Below are 26860 nucleotides of genomic sequence, written 5' to 3'. Positions count from 1 at the left end.
TGAGTTGATCCCTTTATCATTATATAATGTTCTTCTTTGTTTCTTTACAGTCATTGTCTGTTTTATTTGGTGTAAGTATTGGTACCCTAGCTTTATTTCATTTCCATTTGCACATTTTGTGTGTGTGTATGTATGTATGTAAATGAGAGTTTATTGATGAAGATCAGGTCAAACTTCCCACAAACCACACTTTTCCCAAGAACAGATCTCAAAAACAGGTACCTTTTTCCATCCCCTCACTTTCAGTCTGTGTATACCTTTAGATCGGAAGTGAGTCTCTTGTAGGCAGCATATATATAGGTTTTAAAAATTTTTTTTCCATTTCCTCTGTGTCTTTTGCTTGAAGCATTTATTCCATTTACATTTAAAGTAATTATTGATAGGTATATACTTACTACCATGTTATTAATTCTTTTCTGTTTGTTTTGTAATTCTTTTTTTGTTTCTTCTTTTGCTTTCCCCCTTTGTGGTTTGATTAGTGTCTTTAGTATTTTGTTTGAATACTTTTTTTTTTTGGTGTGTGTGTCTATTATAGGTTTTTGGTTTATGGTTACCATGAGGTTCATATATATCAACATATATATTAGATTTTTAAAAGATGATCTCTTAAGTTTATAGGCATTCTGAAAATCCTGCATTTTTATCTCCCCCCCACATTTAATGTTTTGGCATCATATTTTGCATCTTTTTGTTTTGTGTATCTGTTAACTACTTATTGTGAAAGTAGATTATTTAACTACTTTTGTCTTTTAACCTTCATACTAGCTTTATAAGTGGTTGATCTTTTACTGTATGTGTAACTTCACCAATGAGATTTTTCCCTTTTATAATTTTCATATTTCTAGTTGTAGTCTTTTCCTTTTTACTTAGAGAAGTGCCTTTAACATTTTTATAAAACTGTTTAATGGTGGTGGACTCTATTAGCTTTTGCTTATCTATAGAACTCTTTATATCTCCTTCAAATCTGAATGGTAGCCTTGTTGGTTAGCGTATTCTTGTTTGTAGATTTTTTTCCTTTCATCACTTTGAGTATATAGTATTATTCCATGGTCTGCAAAATTTCTGCTGAAAATTCAGTTGACTTAATGGGAGTTCCCTTGTATGTAACTAGTTGCTTTTCTCTTGTTGCTTTTGATTCTTTGTCTTTAATTTTTGCCATTTTCATTATAATGTCTTTGTGTGGCCCTCTCTAGGTTCATCTGGTTTGGGAATATCTGTGCTCTTTGGACCTGGATGTTTGTTTCTTTTCCCAAGGTAGGGAAGTTTTCAGCTAATACTTCTTTACATAAGTTCTCTACCCCTTTCTCTCTCCGTTCTCCTTCTGGAATCCCTATAATATGAATGTTAGTGCCCTTGATGTTGTCTCAGAAGTCTCTTAAACTCTGCTCATTTTAGAAAATCCTTTTTTCTTTTTTCTGTTCAGCTTGGGTGATTTCATTACTCTATCTTTCAGCTCACTGATCCATTTCTTTGTATCTCTAGCCTATACATTCCTTCTAGTGTATTTTTAATTTCAGTTATTGCATTCTTCAGCTCTGTTTGATTCTTCTTTCTATTTGCTAGCTCTTTGTCAATCTTCTTACTCATCCATTCTTTTCTCTACTTCCTTGAGTATCTTTATGATGATTACCTTGAACTCTTTTTGGGGTAGATTGCTTATCTCTACTTCAATTATATCTTTTTCTGAGGTTTTGTCTTGTTGCATTGTTTAGGACATATTCCTCTTTCTCTTCATTTTGCCTGTGTGTTTATTTTATGTGTTAGGTGGATCAGTTATATTTTCTGATTCTGGAGAAATGGCTTCATGTAGGAGATGTCCTATGAGGCCCGGCAGCACACTTTCCTTGGTCATCAGAGCTATATGTTCTAGGGGTGCTCCTTATATAGATTGCTTGTCTCATGTTGTGATGGGGCTAACTACTCTGGGCACACTGGCTTGCCCCTGGCCTACTTGGCTGCCTGGTTTTGTGCAGTGACTGCTGTCCCACTGATGGGTGGATCTGGGTCCAGGCAATGGCTAGCTGCATGGCTCCAAGAGATCCCATGGCTGATGATAGCCCACTGGTGGGCAGAGTTAGGTTCCTGAGCATCTGGCTGGAGGGCTATGGGCACTTGGGGCTGGTGGCATCCTGCTGGTGGGTAGGTAAACCCCCTGGGCTAATAGGCTAGAGGGAGGACTCCAAAATAGTGCTTGTTAGCACCAGGTCTTTATAGAACGACCTCCCCAGAATGGCTGCCACTAGCAACTGTGTCCTCAGAGGGCATTCCAGTTGCCAACTGCCTCTCCAGGAGGCTCTCCCAGATCAGAAAGTGGGACTGACATAGGCTCCTTTCAAATTACTGCCCTGCACTGGGACTCAGAACATGTGAGATTTTGCACTCAACCTTTAAGAACAAGAGTCTTTATTTCTCACAGCCCTCTGGCTCTTCCATATAGAAGCCCTGCTGAATTTCAAAGCCAAGTGTTCTGAGGGCTTGTCTTCCTGGTGCAGGACCCCTGTCTGGGGAGCATGATGTGGGCCTCAGACCCCTTGCTCCTTAGGAGAACCTCTACAGTTATGATTATCCTCCCATTTGTGAGTTGCCCACCCAGTGGTGGGGGTCTGGACTAGACTGTCTTCACCCTTTCTGTCCATCTCATTGTCACTCCTTCTTTGCCTATTTAGTTTTGAAGAATCTTTTCTGCTAGTCTTCAGGTTGTTCTCATAGATAGTTGCTCTGTAAGTAGTTGTGATTTTGTTGTGCCCATAGGAGGAGGTGAGCTCATGGTCTTCCTACTCTGCCATCTTGGCCAGATCCCTGAATATTTATATTTAGAACTTTATATCCAGTTTCCAGAAGCATTCTTGGCCTGAAGGCATACTACCTATACAGTAATTTCCTTTTTCAGCATTCTTTGAGGTTCTCTGCTCACTAGGAGGTCATTTCACAATGTAGTAGTTTTATTTCCCTACTGTGTTGACTAGAAAAAAAGAGTGGGAGAAGTGTTTTTGCTGGAGGGTTTAATACAGTTTAAAAATTATATATTTGAAGGGTATTTGTATGTATGCCAAGGTTTTTCTTGTAATGATAAATAAGTAGGAATAGAAAAGGAAATTGAGAAATTGGTGAAGAGAAAATTGAGAAATCACAAAAGGCACATGTTGACTGTACTCTGGAACTTAATGACTCTTTTGGAGTCTTTTTCTGTGTTTATTAGTATTACTCATTATGGATTTACCTCTTTTTATTAACAATCAAGTTTCTATTAAAATTCAGTATATTTTGCACTTTCTCAGGCTCACTGCTATTGGAGCTAAAACCCATAATAGATAATGTGGAAGTATCAGTACTTCCTCATGAGGTTTAATGCATGCATATTTTAGTTGGGTACAGATGGGAGGAGAGTATGGTCTACATTCATTTCATCACTGAAGTTTGTGGTATGTGGTAAGAACACAATTTTTATTTTCTGTAAGACTTGAAGACTCCTTTGCATGTCTTCAGTTTTGAAAAAAAGAGAAAGCAAAACTCACTGCTGTCTTAAGTCTCCACATTAACTAAAGGACAGTACCTGCTTGGTTGTGCCAGGAGATGCTTGAGTAATGCCTAGAAGCTAGAGTTTGTATATGTGCTTGGAGCCCAGAGGACAGACAGAGAAAGTTGCTGGAACCTTCTGGAATAAGGTTGTTTCTCTCAGCCCTGGAGCAGTAACAATCCTTATCCAACCTCTCCCGGGAAGAAACCTAGTGAAGGAAGAGGTAGTGATCTGCAGGAGAGCAGGGAAAAACAAGAGGGAGAGAAGCAAATGCAGAGAGTAAGCAGAGGTATAACAGCAAGAAGATGGTTGGGTGGAGGGAAAGGGAAGGTTTTTTGTTTTTCATTTCACAAATATGCATGTGAATGGTGCTGTCTGAGCTTGCAGGGCTCTACACACAGAGAGGCCTGATTAATGGGAGGTGCTGTTACCTTCAGAAGAGGGGAAATGATACTGGGGCTACAAAAACAACAGGTGGCCCCTGCAGTTTGAAATCCCGGTTGCTGGGTTCTGCCAGCTGAGTGGATAAAAACAAGGCCAGGACGCTTTAGCAGCCAGTGGCCACAGATAAATCTGCAGCTGAGGCCCTCCGTGCAGGGCAGGAAGCTTCCTCTAAGCTATGGCTTCCTGTAGCCTTGAACTTCCCTGAGGCAACAGACCAAGGTTTCCCTGGCCCAGAGGAATTATTGTGATTCCTAGTGCAGATGAAACAGCTGGGTCCAACTCATATGGGTCAGAGCCTGGCTGGAATTATATACAAAAGTGGTTAGGCCAGAAGGTTTTGCATTTCTAACAGGCTCCCAGGTGATGCCAATTCTGCTTGTCCATGGGTCACACTTGGAATAGCAAAGTCCTAGGTCTTTATGGCTTCCGCTCTATTGCCATTCTGTTTTAATGTAATGAGTAGTGTTGTTTAGAGTTCACAAATACATATATTACTCTGTTGCAGGCTAGGGTGATCTCTGGCAAGTTGTTCTTCTTTGCAGAGTTTTATTTTTCTCTACAAAATGGACATAATAGTACCTACATAACAGGTAGGTATGAATTAAATGGGACAATCTCTCTTTATTGGAGATAATGCTTTGTTTATTACATTAGTATTGTCTATTTTACATCTCAAGAAAGTTTGCTCCCTGAGGGCAGAGCCCTTGATGGTCCTATCCCTAGACCTATGGTGGACAGAAAGAGTTATGTATGTCTCATCATTACCATCAAGATCTGAAAGTCTGGGTCATCCTGAGGCTGCTGCTCCGTGCAGATGGGTCATTAATGTTGTACTAGTAATAGTAATTTTCAAACGCTGGGGAGTCAACTAGGGGCTTGCAGGGAGGGAATATAGAGAGTTGCTTTCTGTCTGGCTCTGAGCACTGACTGCTGTCTTTGCTTCTCATTAGCTATGTAATCTTGAGCGAAGTACTCAACCTCTTCGCATCTCTCTTTTCTGTAAAACAAAGATGATAATACCACTTAGTACTTAGAATTTTTTTGTGAGGATCAAGTGAACCTGTTGGTGTAAAGCATGCCTTACACAGATGTGTACTCAGCACTCAATATATTAACCTGTGTTCAGTGTAATTATATCTGGAATGTTGCTCTGTCTACTTGCTGGCAAGTAGTTATCCATGTGTGCCAGTTTTCACTTTGATGATCATATCTAGCTCTTTCTCACAGTATTGTGTTATTTGGTAGATTCTCATATTTGGCCATGAGATAAATGTAGAGGCCAGCAGTTCTGGCCATATAAAGTTTACTGAAAATGTTGATGAACTACAACCCAGGAATTAGCACCAAAAATAAATGCTGGTTGATGTTAAGTACAGAGGAATATGAATCAGAAAACAAACACATCTACCATGCTGTAATATTTAAATACCTCCTCATAAACGCTAAGATTCTCATTAGTCCAACATCGGAAAAATGATAAATATTAATATTTGTCATCAAAGGAAGCTGAGAAATCAAAGCAGGGTAAACAACTGTTGTATTTCAAGGATTACATAATACTGAACTCTATTTTTAAAATTTCTCCACGAGACGATTTAATTATTTTTATCCAGTGCACAAACTAGGAAAGATGTGCATTTAGTCAGAAAAGATTCAGGCGATTTGCTGATTCAGATCATGCTCTCCAAGACTTGGACTGTGTTGTGTTTTGTGTCTGTAAAAGAGACCCACACATGCCTGAGTCAACCTTCTTCTTCATTGATCTCCATCTATTTCAGGAGAATTATGTTGGAAATTGGCTCTGGGTAGATCCAAAGGGCACTGGATGCTTCCTGCCTTTGCTGTGGATTCTGTCCCCAAGCTTCTCTACTCTTCCCAGTTCTGAATGTGTCAGGAAGCGTGTGCAGCATTCCTCAGGGTCAGGAGGGAGCAGAGGGAGAGACAATAGGCTGGTGCCATCACTCTGCAGCTGTCAGGATCTCCCTTCCTGCTTTCACACTGTCTGACATGGGCGACTCAACGTGAGAGGGCCTCGCCATGCCACAAGAACACTGTCCTGGGACTTGGGAGACCAGGGTTTTAGTTCTGGCTCTCTCACCTCATTATGCAAGTCGTGTCCTCTCTCTGGGCCTCCCTTTCCACATCTGTAAAGTTAGGGACCTGGATCTGATAATTCTAAAGTCCTGTGCCTCTCCAAAATCCTACGATCAGGTGGAGAGCTTCAGGGATGTGATAAGCCTTTCCCCTTACCCTCTGAAGAAGGGTAATTGCCTGGCAAGGCTGGCTTTGGGGCCAGACAGACCTATATCTTGCCTTAGCTAATTTACGTAAGTTCTTAGTCTTCTCATCCACTAAATGGGAATAGTACAAGGATGTTGTAAACACAAGAGATGTTCAGAAAGCATTTAGTGCTGGGTTTGGCACATCACTGGGATTTAATGATACTGTAGTTTTGTTGTTGTTACTATGTTTTTATTTTATTATTACTATTCTTATGTATTATGTTTATGTCTTGTCTGAGCACTTTTCTCTTTGTGACTCTGTTTTCTCATCTGAAAAATAGGGATAATAAGAAAACTGACCTCACTGGTTAGTTGTTAGGATTATATGAGGTAATACATGAAAATACATGGGATGCTTCCTAGTACCTAGTTAACAGGACATCAAATACATGTTAGCAGTGGTTTTAGAAGTCATTTTTATTATTAGTCACAATATGTTGAATAATGTAGTGCTTTTTCCAGAGAACTAGATAAGACAAAGTGAATAAGGTAGTTACTTTCTCTAATACACATGGTGAAGCAGATTTCCAGTGGTCTGAAAGACCCAATATTTTCCCTATGCATACCATTTAGAATAGGGAACAGTAAATAATGTCAAATCTATACTTAAAGTCAAGTATTTGTATCCCACATGAGTTCTTAAACCTGGATGCTGGAGCTTCCTTAGAATCAAATGTTCCATGTAGATATACAAAGGAAACCAAAATAGTAGCTCGAAAAGATAGCTGCATCCCCATGTTTACAGCAGCATTACATATAATAGCCAAGACATGGAAACAACCTAAGTGTCCATTGATGGATGAATGGATAGAGAAATTCTGGTATTTATATATACAGTGGAATATTATTCAGCTATAAAAATGAGGAAATTCTACTATTTGTAATAACATCGATGGACCTTGAAGGCATGATGCTAAGTGAAATAAATCAGAGAGAAAGGTAAATACTATAGAATCTCACTTATATATGAAATCTAACAAAACAAAACACAACCCCCCCCCCGCCCCAAACCTTCACCAAACTCATAGGGAAAGATCAGATTTGTGGTTATCAAAAGGTACAAACTTCAGTTACACAATAAATAAGTATTAGGGATATAACATACAACATGATGACTGTAGTCACTGCTATATGATATATTAGAAAGTTGTTAAGAGAGTAGATGCTAAGCGTTCTCACTACAAGGAGAAACTTGCTTTTCTTTTTATTGTACCTTTATGAGATGATGGGTTAACTAAATCAATTATGGTAATCATTTCACAATATATATAAATCAAACTATCATGCTGTACACCTTAAGTTTATGCAATGATGTATGTCAATTATTTCTCAGTAAAACTTGGGGAAATATGATATATCTACAGTGGGGAAATGGGCAAAATAGAAGACAAAATAATGGAACACAGATACTTCTGGGTATAACAACAGGGAAGTAGGAAGCAATGAGGCAAGAGATTTGCTTTTTAGTTTTTTCTGAAGTTTATATATTGCCATTTAATTTAAATGATTATATATATTACCTTATAATAAATAAAACATATTTTGTTAAAAGTAAAAAAAAAAATCTAATGTCTCTGGCCCATGATCTATTTCCACTTATGAGTTAAAACCAAGTTAGAAGAGACCTTAGTTTTTATCAGGTTACTATAAGCCAGGACCGAAACTAAGACCTTTGTGCAAATTCTTTCATTTCATCCTCACAGCCACTCAAGGAAGTAGATACTCTTATTATCCCTGTTTACAGATGAGAAAACTGAAACAGAGGGGTTAAGTAAGTGCTTAAGGACACCCAGCTGGCAGGTGGTGGCACTGTGATATGGATGCATGTCATCTGACTTGGGAGCTTAAGCTCCATTAGCTGATATCCTCAGCTGGTTGAAAGATCAAACCTGCTTGATGGCTACTTTTCTTGTATAATTAAGTCCGATAGATCATGACAAGAATGTCAATGGACTTGCTTTTTACCAATTGACATAGCAAATTAACATTCATTTATTGTTTCCAAGATCATTCTATTTCATGTAAAGGGCAGAATTTCAATGTAGAATAGACTTATTTAAGGAATCAGCAATATTTTTCTCAAATTGGCAGCATAAAAACTATATTTATGGAATTAAAATATAATGCATTTATATAATGCAAATTCACTTGGAAACAAAATTTCTTTATCTTTTTCTGTAGCTTGGCTTGCAGCTGTTGGCATCATTCTATTTTTAGAACACAAAAATGAATTGTTTCTTGTTGACTCCATTGGATCTGTAGGCAGACACTGGACAAAGTTGCTGTCAATGAGGCCAACATCTTGGTTGGAGGCCCAGATTATTTTATAAGAAGATGCTATCTGAAAAAAATTTTTCTTACCAACTGTATAAGAAAATAAATTTATTTTAAAAGATGAAGAAAGACAAAAATGCCCCCAAAATGAAGTTACATTGCCATTCCACTCCCTCATGATAGCACTATCAATATTTCAGTGTATATCCTTTCCATTTTAAAAGAGACCTGTCAGTCTGTTGGGTTTTTTTTACATTATTTTTTCTGGGTGGGGGAGGTAATTAGGTTTGTTTGTTTGTTTGTTTGTTTATTATTTAATAGCGTTACTAGGGATTGAACCCAGGACCTTGTGCATACTAAGCAGGCACTATACTACTAAGCTATACACCCCACCCTATCTTTTTAAATTGTATGTGTATATTTGTTTGTTCTGTTAGTTTTCTAAGTTGGGAATTACACTTTACTTGTAGTTTTGTTACCTATTTTTCACTCGTCAAGGTATAGTGTGCATTTTCCTATGTCATTAATGACTGTAAGTACTCCACTATTAGAACATGCAATTATTTTTAACCTATCCTAATTGTTTAACATTAGATTTCCCCCACCTCTGCTTCTGATATATGTTAATGAGGATTATTTGCATATATACATAATCTCACTCATGATTGCTTTCTTAGGATACGTTCTCAGAAGTGGAAATGTTGGGTCATATTGTAAGCTGTAGGAGAAAGTACCTAGTTTTTCTTCACTGTAGGCATTGCTCCCCTGTTCATCTAGAATCCCCACTAACAGATACTCCTGGGCTCTGTTTCCTGGGAGCTTAGAGGAGAGACTATGGATCAGGAAGCTGGTGGGGCCATTAACAGTATCAGTTTTGAGGCTCTACTCATCGATCAAAATAAACTTGTTGGGTTGCTGGTACTAACCTTAACATATTTTGTATTTATATGTTTTACTCTGTCAGCTCAGAATGCTTTCAGCTGCAAGTAACAGAAAACTTGACTTATGGTGGTTTAAAAAATTAGAGGATTACTTCTCCAACATATTAAGAAATTTAGAAATGTGTGGTGCTATAGCTTTAGTTCAGCAGCTCAGAGATGTCAAGGAGAATGTGTCTACAGTGTTCTTGTCCTTTTCTTAATGATCACAGGATGGCTGTGGTTGAAGTGGGCATCATGCTTGTGTTCACGGCATCAGGGAGGGGTGAGAGAACAGATGACCAAGACACTTTTTTGATCTTGGGAGCTGTTAGCCTGATTTTAAAAAGTGGTGATTTTTTTCTTATTGCAGAAGTAATATATGTTCATTATAGAAAATATAGTTTACCCATAATCTTACCACCCACAGGTAATCACTGCTCTCATTTTGGTGTTTACCCTCCCAGCTTAGTTATAAATATATAAAAAGTGGGATTTTTTATTTATGTACTGCCTCATAACTGGCCTTTTCCATCAGCATCTATCTCAGTGCCTAGCACCTGGCAGATGTTTTAAAGATTTTACTAAAAATTTAATGAATAATTTAAATAATATACTATGAATATTACTTTCCTGTATCTCTCTGTAGTCTTTACAGTACATGTTTTATAGTATAATTTTTAACAGCCACACATCCCTCAGTTATTTAAATGTTCTGTAATTTATTTGACTGGATCTCTATTATTTTACATGTAGACTTAAGAAAATTTAACTATAAAAATAATACCACATTGTACATCTGTGTGAGTATGTGTGTGTGTACACAAATCTTGTTACTTCCTTAGATTAAATTCCTTTCAGAAGTGGAATCACTGGGTCCAAGGAAATGCCAGTTTTAAGGTCCTTGATATATATCATCAAATTGCCCTCTTCAAATGTACCATTTTACTTACTACCAGCAATGTGAGTTATTATAACCTCATTTTAGTTTTTTATTTTAATAGACATTTCTTTTCAGTAGGTAATACGTTTGTCTGATTCAAAAATCAAAACAATACAAAAGGTATAAAGTGAAATTTTGTTCCTCCTCCTGTCCCCACACTCCCATTTCTGCCCCCATTTCCCTTAGGGTAGCCACTTTTACTAGTTTCTTTTGCATCTGTTCAGTACTTTTCATGGATACAGGCAAATATGTATGTAAATCATTTTCCTTCCTTTCTTACACAAAAAGTAACACCACATACACACTGTTCTGTATCTTACTATATTTGGTTTGACTACTGTATAGTGTTATAATATGTGAATATTCCATAGCTTTTTTTATCTATTCTCCTGTCTAGCTTTATTTGAAACCTGTGTCTTTTCAGCCATACTGGGCCCAAGTGAACCATGTTATTCTGACCCTGCAGCTACACCACAAATAGGAGTAGGCAGCTATATCTTAATTTCCTATCGTAATTGCCTGGCCTGTTGCACATTTTGACCTAGCCTCCCAGGGTGTAGTTGGTAGTGTCTGAAATATCCTGAATTCAAGGAGGAAGAGAATTGTATAGGTAAGTTTATCCTCTTGGAAGACCCACTGGCCTGCCCTTCTCCCCTACCTGAGATTGTGAGATATTTTCAAGTTTTGGTTTAGGTAAATAGTAACTCCTCCATTCTTATCCAAGAGACAATGGCTCCCAGAAGAAATTATGTAGTATGTACTTTTTAAGGAATTAATTGTCACACAGTGCCAAGCCTGTCATATGCTCCCTCAAGAGGCTCTGGGAATCCTTCTTTGCCTCTACCAGCTTCTGATGGTTCCAGACATCCTTTGGCTTGTGGCTCTGTAACTATTTACTTCACTTGGCCTTCTATATATCTTTTCCTCCTCTGTCTCAAATCTCTATCTGCTTTTCTCTCATAAAGACACTAGTTCTTAGGGCTCACCTAGATAATGCAGGATGACCTCATACCAAGATTCTTAATACCATCAGCAAAGACCCTTTTTCTGAATGAAATAACACTTGCAGGTGCTGGAGATTTGTAGACTTATGTTTTGGGGACCACCATTCAACCTACTGTAGGCTTTGAGTCTAGTGCTTTGATTCCAGAATCTGTGCTGTGCTCTGCTAGACCATACCCTGTGAAGTACCACAGAGAAAGTCCATTTTCTCCTCCATATGGTAATAAAGGACTAGGGCTTACTTGCTCAGTGTTGTAACTTCATTGCCTTGTACAGTGCCTTGCGCAGAGGAAGTGCTCGATAAAATGAATTGGCTTTGTCAATGAACCTCCATCAAATTTATGAAGGTGGTTTTCATGCCTCTCATTACTTTTCTCCAGATTGAATATTCCCCAGATACTTCAGCTGTTGCTTCTGTGAAGTTCAGAACCTTCACCGTTCTGGCTGACCTCCTGTAGGTACTTTATAATTTGGCCAATCTTCCTCTTAAACTATGCCTTCCTGAACTCTTGATAAGATTTAAGTAATGGTGTAGAATGGGACTATTAATTCTTGTGGATGGTACACTATATTTTTAAAAGTAGCCCTAGGTTATATTCATTTTGGAGTAGCTGCTAAGGTCATTGCTGGTAATTAATGCTAAAGACACACACACACACACACACACACACACACACATTACTCTGCCATACTTGTAGCCCTACTTAGTCATGGAGCATTTAGGGCCAAATTCAGCCCTCAGTTATGCTAAGGCAGTTTTTGTTAATTTCAGATTCTGGGGATGGATTTTGAGTCTGGAAAGAACTTGGTCCAAACATCACACTCTGGGTTTTAGTACAAAGGGCAAGCATACTCATAGATAAACCCAGTTTCCTCTCTCCATTCTCTTTTGTTGAACCCATGGAAAAAAAGTTGTGTAATAAGAGACCTGAGTGATGATCCACAACAATTTTCTGCAAGAACAAATCAGGATTTTCATGACCAAATGTTAGAGAAGAAAAACTTTTTCTTCTTAATTTCCACATGTTATGGCCTGAAGTTGGTAGGTTTTTTTTTTTTAAATCACATTTACCAACTGCTTGTATTAATTTTCATGTACTTGTACCCTGAACAAATTTACGCTCTTGGTGTTGCGTGTGCTGCAAGTTTCACTGCTGTCAAAACATGTTTTTAAAAATAACCCATGGATTTTAACCAGCACAGTCAAGATAAATTAGATTTTTTTAAAAAGTAAAACCTACCTTAATATTTAGATCAGCAAAAAGATGTCGCTATGATTAACTTTTGCCTTTATGTGGCTAGATAGGACTGAGGCATACTAGAGGCATACTAATGCTTCAAAGTTCTTTTCTCTTAATCATTGAATTTTAAAAATAGTGATTAAAACAAGGAAAAGATAACTCCCAGGGTGGACTCCTTGGCTTCATTTACTCCATTATACCTTCTATTCCATCTTGAAGCCTGGTTTCTTTGAAAGGAAACATTTTGAAGAGAAAGGCCCTCTGCTTGGAACTACCCCCCCGCCACATCTTACCTTGCTACTGACCCTACCTGCGGTGGTTGCTTAAATGTCTCTTCTATAGGGAAACTTATTCTGACTGATAAGAAGGTTAGTTCTTATCTTATAAGCTCCCTTAGTACCTTGTACTTCATTTGCAGTCTTCATTACATCAGTTTCAATCACCTTGCTACTATTTGTCCTTTATCCCAGTCTGTAAACTCTGTGAGGCAGGAGCTGTGTCTGCTTTCAGCATTCTACCTAGGTCAGTGTCTGGCCCATAGTAGATGCTTAATAAATTTATGTTGACTGACTGATCAGAGGCTGCAAAGTCATTTTGGGCTTATGCAATTTTAACAATATTTGCATTTCTCTCTGTCTGTGTATACACTAAGCTAATAGCTGTGAACTCCTCTTTTCTCTTCTTTTCTTTTCTTGGGGGTGGGGTGGGGTGTATCTGCATCAAATTACTGAAGTAGAAAGAACAGTTGACATTCTGTTTTAAAGTGACCATGTATTTGACCCACTTCTTCTCTAGTAATGTCATCACGATTGTATCTCATTGCTGTCGGTTCTTGGAGGCTGACAGGCGGAACAAGTTGCTTCAGCTTACAGTCCTCATCTGTCATACAGAACAGCTTGCAGATTCTTATTATGTGAATGAAATATGGAGAGAGGGATATTTTTCTTCTTGGGCTATCAGGGTAATTGAAAGTAACTGTATCAGGGCACGGGGGGAAAATGCAGGAAAATAGACTGCTTTTGTGAAGGGCAACTTATCCACTCTCAGAACTGCAGGTGTTGAGCCTTGTCTCCAAGTGCAGAGGCTCGGGAAGTGTTTCCTGTTATCAAAAGGCCAGAGATTCACACAGAACATTCTTTTTTTTTTTTTTAAACATTTTTTATTGATTTATAATCATTTTACAATGTTGTGTCAAATTCCAGTGTTCAGCACAATTTTTCAGTCATTCATGGACTTATACACACTCATTGTCACATTTTTTTCTCTGTGATTTATCATAACATTTTGTATATATTTCCCTGTGCTATACAGTGTAATCTTGTTTATCTATTCTACAGTTTTGAAATCCCAGTCTATCCCTTCCTGCCCTCTACCCCCCTGGTAACCACAAGTCTGTATTCTCTGTCCATGAGTCTATTTCTGTCCTGTATTTATGCTTTGTTTTTGTTTGTTTGTTTGTTTGTTTTTTGTTTTTTTAGATTCCACATATGAACGATCTCATATGGTATTTTTCTTTCTCTTTCTGGCTTACTTCACTTAGAATGACATTCTCTAGGAGCATCCATGTTGCTGCAAATGGCATTATGTTGTCGGTTTTTATGGCTGAGTAGTATTCCATTGTATAAATATACCACATCTTCTTTATCCAGTCCAGAACATTCTTTCAGTAAGGAAAATGCCTTGGTTCATGTTACCACCCCTTAGTTGCCTGATGAGATACCACCACCATGGTGCCTTTGGATGTGTGTCCCCATGGGATGCAGGGCACAGGCTTTGTGTGTTTTTTAGCCAGGGAAGGGAACCGTTTTAGTATTCCAGATCAATAAACTGTAGTAGAAAATTGGAAATGTGCTATGAAAAATGATTAACTAGGGAAATTCTACTATTCCTGGATTTTAGATCAGAAGAAATAATAACATTTGACTGCTCTTCTTGTTTATATTTTATAAGCTGGGTCCTGGTGCAGTGGAACATCAGATAATACTATCTCAGTGACACTTTGCCTTCTAAATCGTCCGTTCTATGTATATAAATGAGCTTATAGAGTAGTTTTGGTTCACAGGAAGCTTTTTACTTATCATTGGTCAAAAGTACTAATGTGGTGATGGACAAAAAGCAAGGCACAATTCAGCAGTCATTCAAGTCATGACTTCGTTATATTTTGAGATAGCTTTAAAATCACTTAGTCGAATAAAACTAAAGTACTGTAACTGCCAGGTTGCTTTATCTAATTTATGAAACAGAGGCAAAGGAATCAACAATAACCCTCCATTTACCATTATTAGATTAGCTATTACTGAAACCGCAGAAAGTATATAACCCTTTACTTTGTGTTCACTTGAATTTGATTAGTAAGCTTTGATGGAACTTTTGTTTAACCAAGTGCCTTTGTTTACAACAATAAGCATGTTAAATCTTTTGTATTCTGAATTTGGTATTTTGGTATGACCGTTTTAGTACATGCCTCCCGCAAAGGCATGTTAAAGTTACAGATTTTATTCATTTGTGTTCTGTCAAACGTTTTCAATTCGGTCTTGTTAGGGTCTTGTTTTTCTTCCTGTCTTTAAGAAATGTATCTTTTCACTATACTTTTTCAAGAATATAGCCAGGCATTAACAAACATGGAACTCTTCTAAGCGCAGTTTCATAAAAATGGATTTTTCAAAATTAAATAAGCATCTGGTGGGCTGGAAATGTTTTATACCTGATATTTAAAAGATGTTTTGACTATAGCCGAAAGGAATCACTTCCTTCATGCTGTCTCCCTTGTGGATGCTGTCATATGCCACTGGGTTGTGCAGAACACAGGCTTTGAAAGGAGGCAGGCTTGGCTTTGCATCTCAGCTTTACCACTTACCTGCCGGTCATCTTGGACTTCTCCTCTTACAGAAATCAGTTAACTCTAATTGCCCTCTCCTCCGTATGTAATTGAGATCATAATAGTACTTATCTCATAGTGTTATATGTGAGGGGTTGCATGTAAAGAACTAAAAAACGTGATTGTTATTATAACTTGTGTTTGTGTGCATGTCCAAACTCTACATACATGTTGTTGACTCGACTGAAAACTTACTGACTGTAAATATGGTAGTAATAGTGGAAATGCTGTTATCCTTTCAGGACTTAATGTTCTAGTATCATGATCACATCTAGTGGTGGCATGGAGCATGGTTATCATTTTGGATCTGTTCAGAGCCGCAGCTTGAAGACAGATCACTGTGAAAGTGGTTATTTCAGTTGCTGAGATTGGAACCCATGAACCAAATCCATATTCCAAAGTAGTCTTTACTTTTAAAGTGGAATGTTAATTTCAATTCTTTTGAATTGATGTAAAAGCTAAGATAAAGATTTTTTTAAATATGAGAAATGGAAATATGTGAGCTTTCCAGTAAGCAGAGCTCCCATTGACAATTTATTGTCAGTTTTTTTATTCAGTTTATGTTTCTCATATCTGTTAAGCCTCTTTCTAACTGCCTTGCTCTCTTTGAATCTTTTATCTTCATCTCTGTCCTTTATATCCACATTTTTGGGATAGTGTAGATGGGTTTGGAGAAATCTGCACTATGTTATCCAGCATCCTTTAGACCAGTAACCCACAGAGGAGTGACAGGAATCAGGCTGGGAGATCTGGTCTTTGACATTGGTTTTCTGCAAATTTACATGGTTCTTATGGGGATGGAATTTTTCTCCTTGTATGTACCATCTTCTGTCTGCTTGAATGATGAGTCATGGAAAATGAAAACGTCCTTAACTGTGAAAGTTTCAGCAAGAAAAAATGTTAGGCCCTTGGTTGTTAGTATAATGCAAAATAAGATAGCATTTAAACAGTCTCTGCTTCAGCATCGTATTGACAATGCCCCTCACTTGAGTCAGGGATTGGGGACTTACTGAGATACACCATCTGGCAAAATACGGAAGGCCAGTCTTGTGCCAACTGGAAAAGCTGCATCAGTTCCAACTCTTGTGTGCTTTGCACATTATTGGATGCCTTGCAAAACGTTTATCACTTTTTAATTAGGAAGGACTAAGGGACTTTAGTACCCCAAAGAAATTGTCAGCAACCCAAAGACAGAAAAATTATCCAGTGGATCATAAGGGGTGGTATGTGTTTCACTTTGAGCTTGCACAGGAAAGAAGGACAGCTTCATACTAACATCTTTGCTGGGAGATATGTGTCCTTGGTCTGTCTGTACAGAACTGGGGATCTGGTCTTTCTATTATTCTGACAATTTCCCCAGCTTGTTTCTCCTTGAGCATGGCCAGGCCTTGAAAGCACATGCCAGGAGATCAGCTCTGTTCTGCTTCTTGGCCTATCATGTAAACTGTGGCCTGTCATGTTCATTAAAATGAAAATTTGTTGAATGGAATTTGCCCGACTGGCAGAATAGTTTAAATGTCTGATGTTGTTAGGCCTGGGTATAAATATTATGTTTCTATTGTTAATTAATTGCAGCGCCTCAGTACCAGTGATCCAAAATCCAATTTAGTTTGCAATAGGCCTGTGGATAAGGGCCAGAGATAATGAATGCAGAGGGAAAAAAATATATTCATAGTTTCCATTGTATCTGTCAATGTCCTCTTAGAAAAATCGCAGATTTTGGTATGTCACTATAGTGCAAGAGGGACAAAACAAGACAGAATTCAGACTCACTGTCTTTTGAAACCTTTCAAATGTTACTTAGTGTTGAATCTGTTCCACTGCTAGCCCTGAGTCTGTCCCGGCACCAAAGTTTCCAAAGGATGCTGCTTTGTCCCCTTTCTGTGATTTCCTTCCCTATCATTTCTATCCCCGAGTCTGTTGTTACTTTCTCAGCTCATTTCAGAGTTGTAGAACTGAGGTATCTCATCCTGTAACCTTGCTCAATTCTTTTTGCATTGTTCATTTTCCTCTCTTCCATTTGCCATCAACCCTTCCTTTCTTTTTCTTTTTGTCCTTTGTTTTGGTCCCCAGGCTCAACAGCCTGTCTGTCAACAGCCTGCCACTGTTTGTTAAGATCATTTTGCTTCCAAATTGAGCTGGTGGCTGAATATCACTCAGAATATCACTGCTAGAACTGTCTGCATTAGAAAGAGAAGCAGAGAGCTTGCCGCTGGGGCCCAGACCTCAAAACTGACTGTTGTTGCAAAGCTGTGAGCCAGCAGGCATTTGTGACCGCCATTCTCAACCAATATTTTGTTGAATACTTGCTGTGAGCATGGCATCTTACCCGGCTACCTCTCTGGGTTCCAAAGGCAAGTGGGTGTGCCAGGCAAAGGAGGACTAATTAAGACTTTGGAAGGCACAACTAATGTGGTCCAGTGGTCAGGGACCCTCATTTAATTCCTGGCATCATGGTCCATGCCAGGCTCGTTCTGCCCCTGCAATTATGCTAGCCAAGAAACGGGAAAGGGAAGATGAACTTTGGTCTGCGCTGAGTTTCCCTGTCCAGCAGTGTCTGTCAGATTAAAAATGAGAGGGAAGGAGGCCAGAGAATCTTCCAGATGGAGAGTTCAGAGGAGGGCACAACCAGACTCCCTTTCCACAGTGACGTAGCTGGGCCATCCAAGCACTGGGCCAGGAGCCAGGAGGAGAACAGGCTGCTGCCTGACCCTGCAGTGGCGTGGGGCCTGGCAGAACAGTTACCCTTGGCTTAGGGTGGAAGCAGATTCAAACCATGCAGGCCACGTGGTAGAGGCAGTGCATTTACCCTGAGGGCTGGGGCAGTCCAGCTGGAGGTTGGGCCCTTCATCCTGGACTCCTCTTGAAGGTCACTTCCCCAAGCCACATAGGCAACTGCAGAAACCAAATGGGGAATTGGTGTTTTCCAACCTTTCTGTTTCTTCCTTTAGAATGAACCAGCTATGTGAGAAAGGTGACCTTAGATAGGCTGGAGGCAGCAGTGACAGCAGTAGCCCTGCATCCTTGGATGGACTTGCATGTGGACAGCAGTTCCAGGCAGCAGGGGTTTGGTGAGGACACAGTGCACTGACACTGGCTGCACCTCTTGGTAGCACAGTTTTGTAACTGGATTCAGTATTCATTGAAAAGTATCCGGTATGGATACTCCAGGAACAGGGTTTTGCTTAAATGAGAACTATTTTTTTTCATACTAAGGCTGTCTGAGGTCTATGCAGTGACGAAATAATGAATGAGGTTAAACACTGAATATCTGGTTTGATCTTAGAAATTGATTATTTTAACGTTATGTCTATACAACCCCAGTTTCTCTTTGAGATGAACCTCTTTTTCTGAAGTTCAGGTTATTAGAGTTTGGGGAGGGTTTGTGCTATTGGGAGCAGAGCTATTTGACTTGAAATGTCATCTCACTCTAAGAAAACATACTGGGGCCACGTTAGGGCATCCCTGTGCAAATGTCACATTGTCAGAGTGTCTCCTCTTAGGAATAGAGTAGCCATGGTACTTCCCAGCCCTGTCTGGTGGTTAGAAAAAGCTACTGACTTCCCATAGCCAGGGTGCCAACCCAGCTGTGGTCATGCTCCCCGACATTGCATAGAATTTGATTTGTTTCTAACTGTTTGAATGTTACGATGCTAATTATTGCCTGATTGATATTCTGCTCCTCAGATGTCACCTAATGATTTTACAGGCTCATGCTACTTGCAAATTTACTTTTCCAGTGCCTGGCAAATATGACAGCATTGAACAGGTGTGGTGAGGATGAGTTGTGTTGTGTTTTGTGTGTGTATGTATGTGTTTGTGTGTGTCTCAGGCCACAGAATGTAGACTTCTGTGGAGAGATATCTTTTCATCTTATAAAAGAAAGACTACAAATTAAGAAAATGGAAAAAAAGAACAAAAATAAAAAACTAACCTCAAGAATTCTCAGTTTTCAGTTTTAATAGCAATACGAACTTATAATAGTCCTTTATTAAGCAAATTTCTTTGAGTGTATATTATGTGCCAGATCCTAGAGGATGTAGATTCACAAGGAACAAGGAAGATGTGGTCTGTATCTTCATGGAACTTAGGGTCTAGTGGAAAGAGTGTCACTTACATTTTCACAATATAGATCAGTTATCCATGTGACTAACAAAACTAAGAAATATTCTTATCACCCCCCGAACTTTAAATATATCAGTTTCACAAATTCTGAAAATACTCTAAAAATACATCGATATAAATGGAAATAAAACTTCTGGGAATGTATCTGAGAGGTGTCAGGTTTTGAGGGGTCTTTTCTGCTGTTTCTTGTGAGGGTTTATAAATCAGTATGCAGATTCTCAAGTGATTCCATGTGTTTAAAATACTCATTTATTATAAGGTAATTTAACGAAGGCTATGTTTTCCAACTGCCTAGTTTTCACCCATATGTAGAAAAAGGTTTAAGAATCTTCTCTTAGCTGCAAATTTACTATCATTTGAAAGAATGTTGCAGTAATTTGTCTGCAGTAACAGCTCACTGAACGTGGCGTAAGAACAGAAATGAGGGCTGAATTTATTCAGTGTCTTCATTCTTATGTCTTGTCTTCATTCCTGAATGAACAGACTTCTTTCCTCAGTGTGTAGATAATTGTTACAGACTTAAAGGTCAATAACCAACCCTTTAATGTGGCAGTCAAGACAAGTCAAGTGAGGGCTGCAGAAGGCAACAATGGAGGCAAATCCCTCAGTTCCGGGCAATATTGACTTAAAGGAAGGTGTGGTTGGATGGTTCCCAGATACAGGTTTTAATTGGGAAAAGATGAATCACAATCACAGGAGGTTTCTATATTTGAGAAAGGTGTTTGTTTAAATTCAGACCAGTTTTTAAGGGAGCTGGGGGTGGGTAATGGAGTGAGGGGCTTGAAGTTGATAAAAAAACTTTCTGAGCAGCTATTCTCTGAAAAACCACCAAGATAAATCAGTGTGTTATTGGCCTGTGTTGCTCTGCAACCTATTTGGATTCTTTTATTATTTTTTTTAATGTTTTCTTTTTTTGAAAATTTACTTATTTTATTTTTGATTTAATTTTTTTTGGCAGAGGAGGGAGGTAATTAGATTGATTGATTGATTGATTGATTGATTGATTTTAGACGAGGTACTGGGGATTGAACCCAGGACCTCATGCGTGCTAAGCGTGTGCTCTAGCACAGCTATACCCTCCCCACACTGGATTCTTTTAAATCTAGTATGTGTCTTGTAGAGGTCATATGAAGCTTACACAGTCCCCCCACCTCTAGAACAAATGGGTGTAAATTATGCATGAAGGGAGTGGGAAAAGTTATAATGCATTACTAGCTGCAGGCAAAGCGTTTTCATGGCCTGTAGAAGTTTAGGTCCTTGGATTTTTGGGGTCAAAGCAAACATGGGAAAGAGAGGACTAGTTTCAGTGGCTGGCTATTCCTGACTTTTGTCCAGGGGTAAATACTTTGGGCACTAGAGCATGAGTTTTCTGATCCTAACCTGCTCTTACTTCAGATTCTAGCACACATATTCAGATACACGTCTGGGTACCAGAAATACAAAAACTGTAGAATCCACTCATGTAGTAGACTCTTGAACAAAGAGTGGTAAGGGGCGCTGAGCAGTCGAAAATCTGTGTATGTATAACTTACAGTGAGCACTCTACCTGTGTGTGTATGTGTCCAGGATTCTGTGGATTCCACAACCACGAATTGTGTAGTACTGTAGTACAGATTAATTGAAATAAATCCATGTATAAGTGGACCTGTGGAGTTCAAACCTCATTGTTGAAGGGTCAGCTGTACTTTTTTATTTAACAAGTATTTATTGAATGACTGTTTAGTGCTGGTATGGAATCTGGGGCTCACAATACCTGGGCAGGGTGGAGTTGGTTTGAGCAATAAAAGCCGTAGGTTTTAAAGAGTTTAAACACTGATTAAGGCCATAAAACACACACATGGGAGAAAGTAATAATTTAGGACGGTAGCATGCATGCCTATCACAAGGCATTATATGACTAAGTTGAGACCAAAGCTGTTTTGGGACCAGTCCCAACACCTGTCCCTTTAACTTTCTGGGAAGTAACCTTCAGTACTGGTTACCAGCTCTCACTCTTCTGCTTTCAGCCTCTTAGTCTCAACTGGATCTTCTCATTACCTTGACATGCTCAGATTTTTTCTGTTTACAAACTGTAAAAAGAAACTCTTACCGTCCTTTGTCCTCTCGTTGCTATTTTCTTTCCTCCCCTTCACACTTGGACATGTCTAAGATTGCCCGTACTCAGTAATGATTGTCCAATACCCATTAATTATTATTGAGTTTACTAGATTTACCATCATACTTCCTAATTTACTTGTTCACCATTGCTTTCTGTTCCTCACTCCTTCCTCCTGGGATCAATTCCTCTTATTCAAGTATATCTTTTGTATTCTTTTCAGCAAAAGTGAACTGCTGTGAGCAGGAAACAATTTTTTTTTCCTGAAAAATGTCCTTATTTCTGCCATTCTTGAATGATAATCGGTTTAGCATGGCTATAGAATTTTCCTTGAACTTTTCCCCTCTTAGAACTTAGAACGTGTTATTCCACAGCCGTCTTGCTTTTATTTTTGCTTATGACAAGTGTTTTGCAGACAGTATATTTTTTTCCTCTCTGGTTAACTTTAAGGCTCTCTTTCTATCTCTGGTGTTCTGTGGTTTCCTTCTGTTGTATCTATATGTAGATTTGCTTTTATTTATTTATGGAAAATTTGCATTCATTATCTTTTTCATATTGGTCTTCTCCCTTTCTTTTGAGCTATATTTTGTTTAGCTTGTCTATGTGAAGTAGAAAGTGATACAGCTCATTCCCTACATCGTCAGACCATAAATCTGATTTTACAAAATGTAATATTATACTATTTTATCTAGTCTTTCCCCAAGTGATGTTCCTCCCAACTCTGTTGTAGCCCACATAACATGGGGGAAGGAAAATTTTTGATGTTCTCGCATGGAGGGGTCTTATCTCCTGCATTAATGCTCCAAGATTTACGTCACAGCCCCAAAGTCAGACCTTGATCTTTGGTGGTGTTCTTTGGTGGTCGTGAATCAGTGGTAATGGTTTCTATTGTGGGACAGGGGGATATGAAGGGAAATAGCCCAGCAGGGGCCAAAGCAGTTACTTAGGACATTGAAGAAAAAAAAATAACTATGGGAAAATCATGGAGTAGTTGACCATTCCCAACTACTGCACCTTAAGAGATGTTAGGACCTAGCTACAAATGAGAGAGAGAGGCGTATTCCATTCATTTTTGATTATAGCGTCAGTATATGAGAAATGTTGGACTGCTATGGAATTAGCCTCTTGAAACCTTAAGTTATTACTATTGCTTAACAAGTATAATTTACCACGTCTCCTATCATATTGACTTGTGTGTAGTCAGCACGTTGTATGTTTTAGGAGCTTTATTTAACATGTCAAGATTTAATTTGAAATGACAAGTGTGCCTTCCTCTGTTTTGTGTTTCTCTCTAGTGAGAGAAGGCTATAATCTACCTAGTGAAAGGGGGATTTTATCTGTAAGTTTGGCCACATAAACTCATAGGGACAAGGGGTGAGGTCTGGATTGGGAGGGCCTCCCAATATATAAATGAAATAGCCTCCCCCGAGTAAAACTTTTAGGGAAATGGAAATAGAATGTGTAAGAAAGATGGCAATATAAGAAATAAGATGCTTGGTAAGATTGAGTATGCTGCATAATGTTAATTTGATTTTGCTCTCTGCACTTTATAAGTTGTTCCTTCTGTTGCAGAGTTCACATCCCAAAAGATTTGACTGTAGATCTGGCTAGGTTTGTGTGATTCAATTTTGGGTAGACGTGTGTGCCGTTTTCAGTTTATGATTATGTCTTTCATTGGCCTCTTGTGCAGGAGGTATGAGGCACAAGTTTTATCAGCCATTTATTTGGCTAGCATCACACGCCATGGTATTTGGAAATTCTACTTAGAGACATGGAGAGAAAACGTTTGGTGTTTTATTCGCAGATAACTCAGTGCTTTCGTTTTTATCTCTTTGTAGCTTTGAAGCTCAGCAAAGAAGGGAAATCCACTGAGAACAGTCTGTAGAGGTAAGTGTATTTATTACATGGCCTTGACAAACATTGCCTTTACAACATTGATTTTTCTTTTATTCAAAGATTTAAACACTCGGATTAAAGATATAGCTGACAGGACGACTTCCTTAACCACCTGCTTGTCCTCCCTCATAGGCAAAAGTGCTGAGCAATAGTTAGCAGAGAGCAGGAGGAAATAAAATGATGTGCTGAGGGTAGCCAAATGCAATTGTATGCTTGCTGACTTTTGCTTTCTTCTCAGCAGTTAAGACATTCCAATGGAGCTAAGTTTACTAAGATTAATGCTAGATGGGAAAAGAATGCGCTCGTAACACTTATGGTCAATAGTTAAGTAAAACCAGCTGGCCAAATAAAGCATTTAAGATAAAATGCAAAGTGGCATTTCAATTGGCTTGGATGAAATTTATCATGAAAGTCAGTTGTGCCGGTGCGTGGAGGAGCTAGTTTTGTAGAAAGAGGAAAGCCAGCCAGTTTGGTGTAGCTAATTTTACTCCACGCAGTCATTGTGGACTCTAAGTGAGTTACAGGAAATGAACTTCCAAGTTCGAAGCAATGGGAAAAGTACTTATTCAGCCTCCTGTGAAACTTTACAATCGAGGTGGTTTTTACATGGAAAAATGTAATTGTTTCCTCTTTCCAAGATATATTTATAAACATACCTCTGTACAGCATTGTTCTTTGATTCATTGCTTAATTTCTGTTCTGCATGAAGTATTTTAATTTAAAGAATTCATTCTGGGGAATTATAGGGCTGTGGTTTCATCAAGAGTCTTTGGTGGCCAGGGTGAAATATGCCATAATTTTACATTTGTTTTCATCATCAATTATGTTTTTGACAATTTTAGGTTTTTTTCCTGTCATTTTTATTACAGCAGTCATGACCGTGACCACTTTAGTTAAAGTTGAAAAGCCATTTGACTTACCTTATATTTTAAGTTATACCTAACTTTATGACAAATGTACTTCTGGGGCTGAATTTTTAATGTTTATTTTGAGGGTGAATAAGAATTTTAACAGGGAAATTGGAAAAAAAACCCTTTTGAATAATCAAAACATGAGCTATAAAAACAGTACTTTGAGGATTTGCTTTGGGATGACTAAACTCTGGTGCATGAAAGCTGGTTGGCTTGAGATTTTTCTGTAACATTTGGCCACTAGTGAAGAAAAAACTGTCTTAAAAAGTAGATAATTCTCATTTTCAGCCATGTGACTTACATATCTCTGAACCACTGAGCCCTATCTTGGGATAAAGCAGTACTTGATAGAATTTAGAAATAAATTCTCATAAGTGGTTGGAGTTAGTGATGATGTATTAGTCTTCAGAACCTTGTGATCTTCAGGTGCAGCTATGGTGCGCTCATTCCTCTTGTAGAATATTTTCACTCTGGTATAATCTAGTTCCTCTACTGTCAGTGGAAAACCTTCGTTATTCTGGTATTGTGGAGTCAGACATGGATTCAGTCCAGGTTTGGCTTAATATTAGTTATTGGACCTTGGATAAGTGATTCAACCCGCTCTGTGTCTCAGTTTTCTAATTTGTGAAGTGGGGATAATGATACAATTTTCCTCCTAAGGTTATTGTGGAGAGTAAATGAATTACTAAGTGTCAAGGACTTAGGCTAGATCCTGGCCCATGCTAAGTATTCAGTAGATATTAGCTGCTGTTGCTCTTATTAACATTACTGTCGTCGTCATCATCATTGACAACAGCATTAGCATCCTTTTGACTTTATTCCTAGATATTTTGAGAAGTCTGTTCTTTTTTTGAAGCATCAGGATAATGTTTCAAAACTGATCATGTTTTTACCTAAGAAGGGTGAATTCTACTTTGGCTTTAGCAATCAAATAATAACTTTCAGGTAATAAGAGACATGAGCCTCTGAACAAAAAGTTGTCAGGTTGAAGTTTTGTAGGCATCAGGGTAGACAGTATCTTTCGCTGCGTGTGGGCAACTACTAATTAATAAAGTCTTAAGAAATGAGTGGTCTACTGCTGGCTAGTTAGGTTAAGGAACTATTGAAGAAAGCCTTGATAAGTTTAGAGGAACTCCCCGTCCCTGCCCTTTTACTCCTGTCATGTATCCATTTTTCCTTTCGAACAGTACTTTATTTCCTTTTCCAGTAATGAGAATAGTGGAACTGTATCCAAGGGCTCTGCTTAGGGGCCTACACTCAGCCTAGGGATGGGTGTGTGACCACAAGCTTGGTTAAATGGGTGCTTTGTCTTTGGAGTTTGAATCCTGAGCTGAAGGATCCTCCTTTCTCCCAATGGACATTCTGCTCTGATAGTACCTGCCCGAGACCATTATAGCAGCCTGCATTTCTTAGCTTCCATGCCTGTCTTTGCCACTTGTGGTCTTCAAGACATATTTTCCAGTCAGCCATGGATTTGCTGAGCCTCCAGTTTCCTTGCCATAATCCTTCTTAAATTAGTTGGTTTCTGTTGCTTGCAGTCATAGAACCCTAACTGGTAGAGGAGTTTACACATTAGGGTGCTAGATTTGGAAAAAATGATGTATGCTAAGAGGTTTACAATTAAAATGCTATTCACGACTTTCTTCCATGATATATAAGTAGCTGAACATTTTTCAGGAGGTTATAAAAGGTGAAGAGTTCTCAATCAGTATTTCAAAAATGATCTGTTTTGCTGGGCTCCCCACTACTCCTGTGTTTGGTAAAAAAAAAAAAAGGTGTCACTTTTGGCTGCTTTTCTAAGCTCTCAAAGGATTTGTGCATATCTGGGGATAGTGTTGGAAATGAGAAGAGAAGCAGAGAGGTCCTCCCTCCAGTTTCTGGGGGCTCGGTCTCTTTGTGGCATGGGGATTGTGAAGGGACTGTGAATTCCTTCTACTTACCCCAGCATCCCAAAACAAAACTCCTTAAATACTTTTCTACTTTCCCTTGAATTTTTATTCCTCTTTTGAACACCTTTCCTGCCCTACTGAGCACCTTCTTTTCAATGATGTGTAAAGTGTGATTGAAAACTCAATTACTTAGGTTTCTAGTATTGCTTGTGGTTTCTCGAGAATGGAATGGGCAAGGTTGCTTTATTTCCCCTTGTGTCTTGTTTGTTGACTACTTCTGTGTCCTGTGCAGTGCCTAGAACAAAGCTGGTTAATGATTTTTTCACAGGGACATCAATTTTGCACTCCTACTGTGAATAAATAGCAGGCCAGCATTGTATGGTGGAAACAGCCTTAGCTGAAGTGCTAGGAAACATGCCTTCCAGTTTGGGCTCTGCCGCTTGCTT

General features: G+C 38.6%; 1 protein-coding gene across 5 annotated transcripts in view; it reads left to right on the top strand.

Moving 5' to 3' along the window:
- Positions 1-26860, top strand: part of FHIT (fragile histidine triad diadenosine triphosphatase) — a 1244593-nt gene that overhangs the window by 10903 nt on the left and 1206830 nt on the right. For 3 of the 5 annotated variants that reach the window (XM_072941591.1, XM_015236553.3, XM_031686352.2), the window contains exon 2: positions 23557-23605. The gene's annotated coding sequence lies outside the window, so the exon portion shown is untranslated. Of the gene's footprint in view, positions 1-1193; positions 1255-23556; positions 23606-26860 lie in introns of all 5 variants that reach the window. The other 2 variants (XM_031686353.2, XM_031686354.2) reach the window with 1 other exon arrangement.

The sequence above is a fragment of the Vicugna pacos genome, chromosome 17 (genome assembly GCF_048564905.1).
Source record: "Vicugna pacos chromosome 17, VicPac4, whole genome shotgun sequence".
NCBI lineage: Eukaryota > Metazoa > Chordata > Mammalia > Artiodactyla > Camelidae > Vicugna > Vicugna pacos.
This window is presented reverse-complemented; position numbering and strand designations above follow the sequence as displayed.